Here is a 14,236-nt window from a genome sequence, read left to right on the forward strand (position 1 = left end):
TGGATGGATGGATGGATAGACGGACGGAAGGATGGATGGATGGATAGATGGATAGCTAGATAGATAGATAGATAGATAGATAGATAGATAGATAGATAGATAGATAGACTGCAAAATGCATTGCAAAGTTCCCGGTGAAAAATGTCATTTCTGTGCTCTAATAAGTTGTGTCTGAGTAAATAGGCATTTGCATGACCTTCAAGTCACCTTCACCTGGCAAAGCATGTGCCTGTGATAGGATGGGATGCAGCAAACTCCGGGGATTTTTGCTGTGAAACCTTCCTGCCTTCCCTCCAGCAGATTTATGCATGCGTGTCCTTGTGTTACAAGAAATCCCAGGCGTAAGCAAATTGCGGATTCCCCAATACATCCTGTATCATGTACCTGTGTAAAATGTATTTTTACTTGATTTTGCGATTTGAGAAGGATCACGTAGCTCTTTTAGTCAGCTTGTTTTCCTACCTGCGCTGTTAGATCTCTGTTTTTCTTCTGTTTATCTCAGCTTTGGGTTCCTTTACTCACCACCTACACCTCTGCTGGGAGGCTGTTCCGTGAATCCACTACACTTTCAGGGAAGGACATCACTATCAGAGCAAGATCTATTGTTGTATGGAAAGTAGTATATTTCCAGCCTGCACTTTGCTGGTACCCCTAATGTATTTAAATGTTTCACTCGCACCACTCACCCTTCTTCCTCTCATATCCCCCTCTCACCCATTTCAATCTCACATCCCCTTCTCTAACCATTCTCCTCACATGATCATATCCCCTCCCTCCTCTCTCATATCACCCCCTCCTTTCTCTCTCACACCCACTCTCCCTCCTTTCTATCTCACATCATCCCCCTCTCCCTCTTTTCTCTCTCACACCCCTCTCTCTACTTTCTCTCTCACACCCCCTCTCCCTTCTTTCTCTCTCACATCATCCCCTTCTCCCTCCTTTCTCTCTCACATCATCCCCCTCTCCCTTTTTCTCTCCCCTCTCCCTCCTTTCTCTCCCCTCTCCCTCCTTTCTCTCTCACATGCCCCCTCTCCCTCTTTTCTCTCTCACATCCCCACATCCCCTCCCTCTCTCATATCCTCCTGTCACTCCCTTTTCTCTCCCCTCCCCCTCCCTCCTTTTTTCTCTCACCACCCCCTTTTTATTTCATATCCCCCTCTCCCTCCGTTATCTCGCACATCTCCCTCTTTTCTCTCTCACACCCCCTCTCCCTCCTTTCTCTCTCACATCATCCCCTTCTCCCTCACATGCCCTCTCCCTCTTTTCTCTCTCACATCCCCACATCCCCTCACTCTTCTTCCTCTCTCATATCCCCGTCACTCCTTTTTCTCTCACCTCCCCTCCCTCCTTTTTTCTCTCACCACCCCCTTTCTATTTCACATCCCCCCTCTCCCTCCTTTATCTCGCACATTCCCCTCTCCTTTCTTTCTCTCTCACATCCCCCTCACCCTCCTTTCTCACTAACACCCCCCTCTCCCTCATATCCCCCTCTCCCTTTCTCTCTCATGAGAGAGAGAGAGAGAGAGAGAGAGAGAGAGAGAGAGAGAGAGAGAGAGAGAGAGAGAGAGAGAGAGATGATCTTCCTCTAAACTAGAGATCCAGCCCAAGAAATAATAATTATAAACAATAATATGAATTTAATTAGATCATCTATTAATCACCAAGCTAAGCATTGGTTCTCTGCAATAATAATATTAGAGGCTATTCAAATATTAAAAGCAATACTCTTTGCATATACATACAGTATATAGTGAATGGGATGAAAATGAATGCCCAAGGGGTATGTTCTAGTACATACTGTACCCGTGAGAGCTGGCCAGTAAAAATAGCAGCTTGTAGTAGTGCAGCTTCACTCATGTGGAGCAATGCTCTGCAGGGCCCTTTCTAAGGAAGAGAAAGGTAGGAAGGAATTCACATGGCAATGCTTTCCTTTAACAGCAAGGAGTTAATGGGGGAAGACTCTGCAGGCCCTTAATAGCAAGGAGTTTATAGTGCGATGTTCTGCATGTCTCATGGTTAAGTGTTCCATGGTGCAATGCTCTGCATGTCTATCTTACTGTGCAGGGTTCCATGGTGCAATGCTCTGCGTATCTGTCAAAATGTGTCGGGTTCAATGGTGCAATGTTCTGTGTGTGCCTTACTGTGCAGGGTTTTATGGTGCAATGCTCTGCATGTTTGTCTTACTGTGCAGGGTTCCATGGTGCAATGCTCTGCATGGCTGTCTTACTGTGCAGGGGTTTATGGTGCAATGCTCTGCGTGTCTGTCTTACTGTGCAGGGTTCCATGGTGCAATGCTCTGCATGGCTGTCTTACTGTGCAGGGTTTCATGGTGCAATGCTCTGCGTGTGCCTTACTGTGCAGGGTTCTGTGGTGCAATGCTCTGCGTGTGTCTTACTGTGCAGGGTTCAATGGTGCAATGCTCGGCATGTCTGTCTTACTGTGCAGGGTTCCATGGTGCAATGCTCTGTGTGTCTGTCTTACTGTGCAGGGTTCCATTGTGGAATGCTCTGCATGTCTGTCTTACTGTGCAGGGTTACATGGTGCAATGCTCTGCGTGTCTGTCATACTGTGTAGGGTTCAATGGTGCAATGCTCTTTGTGTCTGTCTTACTGTGCAGGGTTCCATGGTGCAATGCTCTGCATGTCTGTCTTACTGTGCAGGGTTCCATGGTGCAATGCTCTGCGTATCTGTCATACTGTGTAGGGTTCAATGGTGCAATGCTCTGTGTGTCTGTCTTACTGTGAGGGTTCTATGGTGCAATGCTCTGCAGACCTCCCCCTGTAACCACTCATGATGGGACCCGTACCTCTATCTATAGATGGAGTGAGTTATATTATGTGCCCCTGGCTTTATCCTTTCAATTAACTCTGCGTGCCTGGGGCACAATGCATATATAACTCAGAATCACCGCAGGCTGAGGTGCTATATATATATATATATATATATATATATATATATATATATATATATATATATATATATATATATATATACAGGCCTTTGTAGGCCTGCAGAGCATCGCAACATTCATTCTTTCCCTTCTGGCACACTTAACGCTGTAGGGTGTGTATGTATATATATCCTACAGCTTTCAGTGTGTCAGAAGGGAAAGAATTAATGGTGCGATGCTCTGCAGGCCTGCACAGGGCAAGTAAACAAGTCTCTCCCTGGGATCCATTCTATGGTGCAATGCTCTGCATGTCACTCTTCCAATAATCTGTTCTATTGTGCAATGCTCTCTATTCTCGCCCCTCAGTAATCAGTTCTATGGTGCAATGCTCTGCATGACTCTCTCCCAGGGATCCGTTCTATGGTGCAATGCTCTGCATGTCACTCTTCCAATAATCTGTTCTATGGTGCAGTGCTCTGCATTCTCTCCCATCAGTAATCCGTTCTATGGTGCAATGCTCTGAATGACTCTCTCCCAGGGATCCGTTCTATGGTGCAATGCTCTGCATGTCACTCTTCCAATAATCTGTTCTATGGTGCAATGCTCTGCATTCTCTCCCATCAGTTATCCGTTCTATGGGGCAATACTCTGCATGTTTCTGCCAGTGATCCGTTCTATGGTGCAATGTTCTGCCCGTCAGTCTCCCACAGTGAAACTTATGTGGTGCAATGCTCTGCATGTCTCTCCCAGTGAGGTGTCTTTGGTGTGGTGCTCTGTGTCTCTCCGGCAGTGAAAAGGTTAATGAATCGCATCTCTCGCACCTGTCTGCCCATTACTCTGAAGAATGTCGCGTTCCTTCAGCGACCAATCACAACGGAGTATTGTGTTAGTGACCAATCAGAGTTGAGTATTCTGTCTAGGGTGGCCAATCATATGCCTGGGCTCTGTAGCCAGCGTTGCTGGAGGAACTAACCCCTTCAGCTCTGGACCATACTGTATGAGATGACAGATCGGTGTGTAAGGGGAAGTGTTGATCCCGCTCTGCCTGTGTTCACCGTGTGTGTATTATTATCGTTAATTTGTATGGCACCAACATATTCCGCTGCGCAGTACAATGGGGGAGGGAGGACAGTCACATTGTATGACAAAATAGCACGTGTATGTAAAGACCCTGTGACAATAGGAAGTACACAATAAGATGTGTATGTGCGTTGCAGTGAGAAGTCAGCCTCGGCACTCAGACGGGGCCTCATGGTGGGTGCGAGCCCCCCACCTCCGTCCCCTTGCCAGGCCTCCATCCACACATCCCCCCCACGCCGGCAGCTGTAGAATTAAGCCTGGGTGGAGGTGCTGGTGACACGGGGTGCGGGGGAGGGGAGGGGGAGGGAACATAACAGTGGCCCGTCGGAACAAGAAGATGTTGGGACCCCCCAGCATAGCCCAGCGGACATCCCCGGCGGACCTTCCTGAGATACTGATGCGAGCCTGGATGGCTGTGGGAGGCCTGACATGGTGGTCCAGCTCCAGAAAGAGAGCCACAGGTGGCATTAGGGAGCAGAATATCAAAATAGCATAAGCTTTGCTCAGTTGTGGGTCTTGGGGCGACCAGGCAAGAGTGAGGAATGCTGGGAGAGAGCCTCAGGCTGTGGTTAGCCCAGTTAGACCTGTTTCCCACACCCTGGATAAGAGGCAGACATGGACAGGTTTAGTATTTAATGAAGAGCTGGGTGAATTCCTGATACCGATTTCTCCATCAGGTTCAGGCTCCTCACTTGATGAAGCTTCATTGACGGGCAGGGAGCTCTTGGTGAGCTACACATGCCTTGGCTGAGTGCAGAGGTCAGTGAGGAGCAGCGGTCAGGAGTAAGCGGTGCGCCAGGTACGCTGCAAGTGAATCATCTGGGGGAGTTCTTCGTTCAGCTTAGTACTGTACGCTTTTTAGTCCACAAGCAGGGCGCATGGCACTGCATATGGGGCAGATCCCATTGATGTATCCATGGCGTGGGAAGCAGGCGGCAGGGTGGACAATATGGTGCTATAAGGACACTTATCTCACAGCGTACAACCCGTTAGGCATGCATTTGTCCATGGCCATAGAAGAGAAGATAAAGAGGGGGAGTTTGTACCTATGTTAAGGCTTTTCCTGACAATGGCGATGAATTTATTAAGGGTGTCAAGTGATTGGCAGTAAGGTCACACAGTCAAACCTCAAAACATTTTGCAACCGGTTTCAAGCGTTTACAATCCTTACGAGCGTGAAATGTTGCTGGCTGTTTAAATCTTTAGATACGATATGGGAAGCATGCCGGGTGTATGGGCGCTCTTCATGGTGGGCATATGATGAGGCTTTTAGACACAATAAGGCAATGCAACCTCATGTAGCCAGGGGACACAGGGACATGAAGCTTTGGTTGTCCTTCATGACACCCAACCTCCCAATGACGTCCTTTCCCTGACATTCTGGCAGCCAGTTCACCGGTCGACAGCCACCAGCCAAAAAGCTGTCCATTGGGCTCTTAATGAGAGCATGAGTAAGTGGGGAGCAACTTGTAGAGATGTTGGTCATGTGGGCTGAGGGTTTGTCAAGGGCCAGCATGGAACGAGCTTTAGCGGGTCTGTCCTTTTTCTTGAAGATGTATGGGTTTAACGATGTGACCAAGGAGTTTATGGTGCCAAATATGGTAGTGGGGTGGAGGAGACAGACAAGTAAGAGGAATGGCCAGGATCCAGCTATGTTATAGAGCTCGGTGGAACAGACGGTGGCATGCTTTTCAGATCACGAAGCCTAATTATTTAGGGTGGCATTATCTTGGGCCTTTTCGGGGCCATGACGGTAAGTGAGTTGATGGTGGACTCTAAAAAGGGGTCAGGGACTTTGAGAGAAGAGGACAGTATGGTGGGATCAGGTCAGGTTCACTTTCTAATCAGGACGTCCAAGACAGATTAGAAAGGCAAAGGTAAGTGGGTGTCATTAGAGTTGTTGAAAGAGACACCAATCAGCCCAGTTAAGTTAGTCAGGGAATTCCCAGAGGTACGACCGGAAGTTGGGGGGCCTTTCTTGGTGCATCAGTATGATTCTCCCCTATCTAAGTATCAGTTTATATGGGTTTTGGAAATTGTGGAGATGGGTTAAATCTTGGAGATGGGAGAATCAGCACTCACTCATTTAGAATCAGGGCTGTGTCCGAGGCAGCGAGGTTAGGTTTGAGGCAAGAGGTCATAAGGAACTGCAGGTGGGATTCAAAGCGATACAAGAGCTAAGTGAGGCCATCCTCAGTGTAAGGAAAGGTGTTATGTTATTATTTTCTTTGTCATGCAGGTGTTTGAGTTGTTGAAGTATGGATATGATGCGATTCGAACGTCCACTGGACAGCAAAGAGAGCGGAAAAAGGAGCGTACAGGAGGCAATTGGGTCTATGTGGGAACGGGTGATGGTTGCAGCTGCTTCCACTGTTGTTGGCCAAGAAAGTGTTAGTGAGGGCACCAAGGGTGCTGCCTGCCGGGGGTAATGATTTGACGGAAGTGCAGTCGCTTGTATTGATGAGGGCTATGAGGAGGGACATAGCCCAGTTGTTGTGGAATCTGGGTAGCATGTTCTTGGTTAGGTCAGAGATCTCCCCCAGGTTAGAGTGGTGGGGAACGAGGAATGTAAGGACCATTTTGTGGAGGAAATAGGCATTTTTTCAATTAGGCACATGGATCTTGAGTGCACGTTGGCAGATTTATTTTGGGGAGATGGGGTTCATCTCTTTGATATCGGGTGTGATATCTTTAGTTAAGGTTGCAGAATACATTGGAAAGGGTGATAGACTTGTTGGCGACCACAAGGCCAGTTTACGGTCGTTAAATGCCCTTGCTCATGGTGGGATGATGGGTGTGACCTCCCAATAGTGTGTGGTGATCAAGGTTGTGGGGACCTTGCGGGTTTGGCTCCTTGGTGGAGGTTGATGGACCTCCTATGGTGGGAATGGAGGAGGTGGTTCCATACGAGGCTAATGTGGTGGATGTGGAAGTGACCTCCCAGTAATGTGATGTGACCAGTGTCATCAGGCTATTAACAGCGGTGACAATTTGGGGTTCAAGCTACAGGTATCCTGGGGGCTGTATAATGTGTGTCAATCCGGAGAAAACTGGCGGGTCCCTGGGGAATTTAAAATTGTTGTGATGTGTATTGGTTATTATGTTGTATTTAATAAATGCTGTGACAATTTCTATCCACTAACTATGGTGTCAGTGTGTGTGTGTGTGTGTGTGTGTGTGTGTGTGTGTGTGTGTGTGTGTGTGTGTGTGTGTGTGTGTGTGTGTGTGTGTGTGTGTGTCAAGATGGGGAAGAGACGACAAAATATGAGATTGGTAAGTCATATGCACACTGTATAAGTGTGTGTGTGTGTGTGTACACTGTATGTGTGTGTGTATGCTGCATGTGTGTGTACACTGTATAAGTTTGTGTACACTGTGTGTGTGTACACTGTATGTGTGTGTGTGTGTACACTGTAGAAATATATTTACACTGTATATGTGTGTATGTAGTAAGCTGTTTATAAACATGTTTGTGTTTGTGTGTGTGTGTACACTGTATATGTCTGGGTACACTAAATGTGTATGTGGGTACACTGTATGTGTGTGTACACTGTATAACTGGGAACACTGTGTATGTGTGTGTACACTGTATGTGTGTGTACACTGCATAACTGTACAATGCATAACTGTGTGTGTGTGTGTGTGTGTGTGTGTGTGTGTGTGTGTGTGTGTGTGTGCACTGTATAACCTTGGGTACAATGTATGTGTGTGTGTGTACATGGTATAAGTGTGGGTACACTGTATGAGTGTGTGTGTGTGTCTGTGTGTGACATGGTAGAAGTATGGGTACACTGTATGTCTGTGTGTGTATATACACTGTATATGTGTGTGTGTGTGTGTATATACACTGTATATTTGTGTGTATGTACTGTATAACTGTGGCTACACTGTATGTGTGTGTGTAAACGGTAGAAGTGTAGGCATACTGTGTGTGTATGTGTGTGTGTGTACACTGTATATGTGTGTGTGTGTGTGTGTGTGTACACTGTATGTGTGTGTGTTCGTGGTATGTATAAGTGTGGGTACACTGTGTGTGTGTGTTCATGATATGTATACGTGTGGATACACTGTGTGTGTGTGTACACTATATGTATGTGTGTGTGTACACAGTAGGTATAGGTACATGACTGCAGATTCTTGATTCCTTCTAACAAATCGTTGTTCAACCCAAATCCCCAATAAAACACAGACACCTCATTTGGATGTAAACAGCCATAGCATTTATTAAACATAACCCCATAAGTGCCAGCCACTGACCCAAAAGCCAAGTGGCCTCGTAAAACCATAATCAGCCAAAGGTTAGCGTGCAACCCATGCTGCGTCGACCTTCCCACACATGTTCATTCCCCACCATATGGCTTAGCTGGCAAGAACACCCTGCCATATACATAAAAGGGGCTCCACACCCCACAGTGCTCTCTTCATATCTTCCTTTCCTAATCAGAAACTCTTTAGCTACGTCCAATAACTTGAAAAGGAATGCCAAACCCACTCATTTCCTATCTACCAGGCTACGGGAGGCATCCTCATTTAACAAAGATACCCCATCAATGCCCTCAATCTTACTCCATCGTTTCCCGTACCACTCAGTTGCCGGGCTAATGTCAACCACTCACCCAACACCTTTCTGTATGCGGTCCACGTTGTTGGTGCTACCAACTCCTTTACTAAATGTACAACTCCGGGTTCCATAAGCAAAGCGGGCAGCTCCGACTCTCCATCCAGACGCAATCTCCGAAATGACGTCCACTGGGAGCCAGATGGAGCATCTGCTACAGGGGCCTATTCTAGTAGCTTTACCAGGAAGTAATACATTGAGAGTTACCTCTCGTTTTCACGTATGTCCTGGGCACAGAGTAAAACAAATAATACATGGTTACAAGTACAGTTACATAAATTGTTGGCATGTGTAGCAATTCTGAAAGCTTCGATAACTCGCTCGAGAAGTGCTTCTTCCCGAACGGTAGCTCTCCTGCTCAGACACACCGTGCGGGAGCTAAAAAAATGCTCAAACACGCATTTTGTGAGAAATCTACCTATTCTAGTAGCTCCGTATATCTCATCGAGGCTGCAACTTGCAGTTCTCATCTCGCCACCTCAAGCGTGGCATGGTGGGATTTGAGGTAGGACTAGAACGAGCCCCATAGTATTCTTTAACTCTGGGACATGCCGTGCCCTAAACCATATATTTGGCTCTAAACAATGGAGAATAAGATGCTGTTATAATTGGTCATGGGTACAGAGCTACATGCACTACCCCCCTAATGGCGATCAAGAATGAAACCTCCTATTTCTTAGCTTTGAGACCCAAATCACCCACTGTGACCACAATTGGAAATAATTCCAGCAAGACCAAGTTCTGTGTGGAACCCGCTTCAATCCATTCCTGTGGTCATTGTCCTGTACACCATTCTCCAGCTAGAAAGGCCCCAACCCACAGAAAACCAGCCATCCATAAACACCTCCATCTCCTGATACCACAATTCCACCGCGCAAGCACCCAATATAATATCTCTGTAACAAAACAACGCTGACAAACCTGGGGAGTCTTTCACCAATAACACTCGTTACAATGGCAAACCTTTAAAACTAATGAAAGAAGTCTTATGGGACTGTTTATTTCTATCCGCACCTTCTCCCCTTGACTCATCTCTATAAGGCCGCGATTATACTGAATGCTTGTGACGTCGCGCGCATGTGAAACGTGCACTGCAGGCTGGATGCATCGAGAGGCAACAGGGAGGCATGCCGGATGTGTGGCTGTGACGTCACGTGAGCAGTTCGCCCTCATTGGTTGAACCGCTCACGTGACGCGGCCGTCACGCTACAAAAACAATTTATTTTGCCTTCACACCAGTCTGTCGCTCCGTAGCTCTTGGTTGTGCGCGCGCTCGCACGCACTGTGTGCGCCTTCTTTGGCCACCATTAGTTTGTTCCGGCGGCATGCCACAAGTATAATTGCGGCCTAACTTGTCTAACGTTTCCCAGTGCACAGGCAGCAGGGTCAAAATATCCACAAACTCACCTTCTCTTTTACTGCACCTCACTAGTTACATGCATTTCTAACAGACTGGCACTGCATAAAAATGTTTTAGGCCTCCTCACTTTACTGCCACTTCTGTGGCCACACTGTCCCCGCGTCCCACCTCCAGCCTGTTCCCGCGCTGCTCGCCGGCTCTTGCACTGGCTTTGATGCTTATCCTAATTGGGAATCTAGATCTACGAGGCCTTTTTTTTTTGCCCCAGTCCAGAATCATTCTCCTCTATGAAACACAGGAACATAGCCAGACACCCCCATCAATATGGCCACACAGTGTCCCAACTACACTACCAGGTCATTGACCATGTAAGGCCCTTACAGAGAGGTGGGGACCGTGAACGTCTGTTACTACAGAAGCAGGCCAGGAGGACATACACACTGAATTGTGTGGCTCTTCATGGCATGAATGAACGCACTGAACACAATTAGTTTGTTTAATGGGTTGTGCACATCACCACAATTTGCCCCGTTGTAATGTTACTATGTTATCATCTCATGTAGCTCTGTCCTACAGCATGGCACCTACAGTATACACATGAAATGTTGGGCACTGGTATGCAGAGGTATAGAGTTAATACATATAGATATACGTACAGTGTGGATATCCTCCTTTCAATTTGTCACTTGAGTGTTCCAATTCCCCATATATCTGTGCCCTTTCATGGGGCTTATCTTCACACAGTGTTGGCACAGGTCCGCAGTGGGCTGAATTATGAGTTACTTTGCTATCCTATACATAGAGTCACCACTGAGTGTTATATTAGATTACTCTTGCTCTAACCATTTGAATCTCGTGTTTCCCCCTCTCCTCTGTAATTGCTAAGTTATTACCTTTCCCCTGAGTGCATATTATTGTAACTCTATACTAAACTGATACAGAGCTGTGTCAATGTTTAATATTTGTGAGTCTCTTGGCAGAATAACGGCCCATATTTCACTTGATATGTGACCCCTCGTGTGGGCTTATATTACCGAAATATGTGACAATGTACACTATGCTCTGCTTGTTTCCCTTAACCACCAACTTCAATGTGGTTTAAACTGCTTTTATTTTCACCTTAAATTGTAGTTTGTGTAACCCCCACCCCCCTTTGGGATTAATATGGCCTTAACTGGGTGGACCACACAGAGTAATGCCCTTTCTCCATCACATGGTTCTGGGTGACTAGGCAGAATCATAGCTCTGCCCACTTCTGCATGGTGATAGTGAGAGGTTCTAGAAGGTCAGGCCCGGAAGGAGTCACAGGTGAGGGGCCTCACTGTGAATAGTGTATATAGGTTATAATATAGATGGATATAGGGTAAGGATCCCCTTTGTTGTTTAATAGTTATGGGCAGATCCCTACTCAGATAGCGTCCCCAGGAATAGCTCCACACTGCTCTCAGGATTCATAGAGAGGCAGCCTATGCCTCGAAGGTGTTCTCCAGGCTGCAGCCCGGTAGCATAGCTGGATCAGCCCAATCAGAGGGTCCATAGCTAACTCTTACAAAGAAGGCCGTGAGATGGCATTCAGTGCCCGAGATGGGGATACTGACCGCAGACAGAGAGAGGGAGTAGTACAGGACATAGAGCATTACCCACGCTACACAGCAGTGGGATCAGTTAGGCCAGCGGTGCGTAAACTGGGGGGCACGACCCCCAGGGGGGCGCGAGACTGCCGGCGGGGGGGTGCGGGGTTTACAGAGGCCCCGCGCGCTTCCCGAAGGCACTTAAATGAAGTGCCGGGGGAGCTGCAGGGCCTCTGTAAACCTACCTTACCTAGGCTCCGGCGGCTTCCTTCCTGCGTCGCCATGGCAACATGGCGTCAAAATGACGCAGCGAGCGCAGGTAAGTGGTGGTTGGGGGGGGGGGGGGGCGCGGGAGTGAGGGGACAACCGGCAGGGGGGCACAGGGAAAAAGTTTGCGCCCCCCTGAGTTAGGCAACCCAGGAGGAGTCAAGTCTTTGCACCTGCCTAGCTAGCCATGAGTACACACTGTATGTGTGTTGCTGTGTACACACGGCATGTGTGTTGCTGTGTACACACGGTATGTGTGTTGGTTTGTATACACTGTATGTATGTTGGTGTGTGTATACATGGCATGTGTGTTGGTGTGTATACACGGCATGTGTGTTGGTGTGTATACACGGTATGTGTGTTGGTGTGTATACACGGTATGTGTGTTGGTTTGTATACACTGTATGTGTGTTGGTGTGTATACACTGTATGTGTGTTGGTGTGTCTTGTGTGCACGCTGTATGTGTGTTGGTGTGTGCACGCTGTATGTGTGTTGCTGTGTACACACTGTATGTGTGTTGGTGTGTACACTCTGTATGTGTGTTGGTGTGTGCACACTGTATATGTGTTGGTGTGCATACTTTGTATGTACACACTGTATGTGTGCTGATGTGTATACACTGTGTTGGTGTGCATAAACTGTGTGTGTGTGGGTGTTGGTGTGTACACACTGTATGTGTGTTGGTGTGTGCACAATGTATGTGTGTTGGTTGTGCACACTGTATGTGTGTTGGTGTGTACACACTGTATGTGTGTTGGTGAGTACAGACTGTATGTGTGCTGGTGTGTATACACTGTGTTGGTGTGCATACACTGTGTGTGTGTGTGTGCGTGTACTTTGTGTGTGTTGGTCTGTACGCACTGTATGTGTGTTGGTGTGTGCACACTGTATGTGTGTTGGTTGTGCACTCTGTATGTGTGTTGGTGTGTGCACGCTCTATGTGTGTTGATGTGTGCACGCTCTATGTGTGTTGATGTGTGCACGCTGTATGTGTGTTGATGTGTGCATGCTGTATGTGTGTTGGTATGTACACACTGTATGTGTGTTGGTGTATCGTGTGTGCACGCTGTATGTGTGTTGGTGTGTGCACGCTGTATGTGTGTTGGTGTGTGCACACTGTATGTGTGTTGGTGTGTGCACACTGTATGTGTGTTGGTGTGTGCACGCTGTATGTATGTTGGTGTGTGCACACTGTATGTGTGTTGGTGTGGGCACGCTCTATATGTGTTGGTATGTACACACTTTATGTGTGTTGGTGTGTCGTGTGTGCACGCTGTATGTGTGTTGGTGTGGGCACGATGTATGTGTGTTGGTGTGTGCACACTGTATGTGTGTTGGTGTGTGCACGCTGTATGTGTGTTGGTGTGTGCACACTGTATGTGTGTTGGTATGTGCACGCTCTATGTGTGTTGGTGTGCACACTGTATGTGTGTTGGTGTGTGCACGCTGTATGTGTGTTGGTGTGTGCACGCTGTATGTGTGTTGGTGTGTGCACACTGTATGTGTGTTGGTGTGTGCACGCTGTATGTGTGTTGGTGTGTGCACGCTGTATGTGTGTTGGTGTGTGCACACTGTATGTGTGTTGGTGTGTGCACGCTGTATGTGTGTTGGTGTGTGCACGCTGTATGTGTGTTGGTGTGTGCACGATGTATGTGTGTTGGTGTGTGCACGCTGTATGTGTGTTGGTGTGTGCACGCTGTATGTGTGTTGGTGTGTGCACGCTGTATGTGTGTTGGTGTGTGCACGCTGTATGTGTGTTGGTGTGTGCACGCTGTATGTGTGTTGGTGTGTGCACGCTGTATGTGTGTTGGTGTGTGCACACTGTATGTGTGTTGGTGTGTGCACGCTGTATGTGTGTTGGTGTGTGCACGCTGTATGTGTGTTGGTGTGTGCACGCTGTATGTGTGTTGGTGTGTGCACGCTGTATGTGTGTTGGTGTGTGCACGCTGTATGTGTGTTGGTGTGTGCATGCTGTATGTGTGTTGGTGTGTGCACGCTGTATGTGTGTTGGTGTGTGCACGCTGTATGTGTGTTGGTGTGTGCACACTGTATGTGTGTTGGTATGTGCACACTGTATGTGTGTTGGTGTGTGCACGCTGTATGTGTGTTGGTGTGTGCACGCTGTATGTGTGTTGGTGTGTGCACGCTGTATGTGTGTTGGTGTGTGCACGCTGTATGTGTGTTGGTGTGTGCACGCTGTATGTGTGTTGGTGTGTGCACGCTGTATGTGTGTTGGTGTGTGCACGCTGTATGTGTGTTGGTCTGTGCACGCTGTATGTGTGTTGGTGTGTGCACGCTGTATGTGTGTTGGTGTGTGCACGCTGTATGTGTGTTGGTGTGTGCACGCTGTATGTGTGTTGGTGTGTGCACGCTGTATGTGTGTTGGTGTGTGCACGCTGTATGTGTGTTGGTGTGTGCACGCTGTATGTGTGTTGGTGTGTGCACGCTG

This window comes from Ascaphus truei, chromosome 21 (genome assembly GCF_040206685.1).
Source record: "Ascaphus truei isolate aAscTru1 chromosome 21, aAscTru1.hap1, whole genome shotgun sequence".
Classification (NCBI taxonomy): domain Eukaryota; kingdom Metazoa; phylum Chordata; class Amphibia; order Anura; family Ascaphidae; genus Ascaphus; species Ascaphus truei.